The sequence below is a fragment of the Myotis davidii genome, unplaced genomic scaffold (genome assembly GCF_000327345.1).
Source record: "Myotis davidii unplaced genomic scaffold, ASM32734v1 scaffold458, whole genome shotgun sequence".
NCBI classification, from domain to species: domain Eukaryota; kingdom Metazoa; phylum Chordata; class Mammalia; order Chiroptera; family Vespertilionidae; genus Myotis; species Myotis davidii.
This window is the reverse complement of record NW_006289819.1, coordinates 460,785-461,585: the sequence shown is the minus strand read 5'-3', so window position 1 is coordinate 461,585 and position 801 is coordinate 460,785.

Sequence of the window (801 nt, the reverse complement as noted above, 5' to 3'; positions counted from 1 at the left end):
TCCGGCGGCTCCACCCGCTCCGCCGCTGGCTCCACCCACGATGGCCATGGAGGAGCCCGCCGGCTCCAGGGTGGTGGGGCGCACGCGAAAACCCGGAAACTGGATGTTGGGGAGCGCGCCCCCCAGCGGACTCTCCAGACCCAGGGGCAGCGACCACCCGAGTGGATCTGCAGCGTTTCCTGACAGCGGTCCAAGAGACCGCGTGGACTGCCACTTCTTCTGGTGGGGAAGCCCCTTCTGTCACTCATTGATTCACTCATTCATTCATTCACCAACTGTCTTAGTGCCTACATCTGCCACGCATTGTCTCAGGATCTGAAGCTGCAGCAGTTATTAAAATGCAGCCTGCTTTCTTGTATATTAATTCCGGTGAGATTAAACAGATACATAAATAGGAAAATAGATAACATTCTAGGTGATGGTAAGGGGCTATGAGGAAAAGGGAAGCAGCGTGTAGAGTGAAGAGTAGAGGATAATTAGAGTTCCTCTCTGGTAATTGTGGGCTAGGATATTTGTATCAACGCACCTCAGAAAACAATATTAAAAAGTAAAAGTCTGGCCAGGCTGGTGTGGCTCAGCATTGACCTATAAACCAGGAGTTATGGCTCCATTCCTGGTCAGGACACATGCGCGGGTTGCAGGCTCTATCCCCAGTAGGGGGCATGCAGGAGGCAGCCGATCAATGATTCTCTCTCATCATTGATCTTTCTCTTTTCTCTCTCTCTCTCCCTCTCCCTTCTTCTTCTCTCTCTCTCTCTCTCTCTCTCTCTCTCTCTCTCTCTCTCTCTCTCTCACATATCA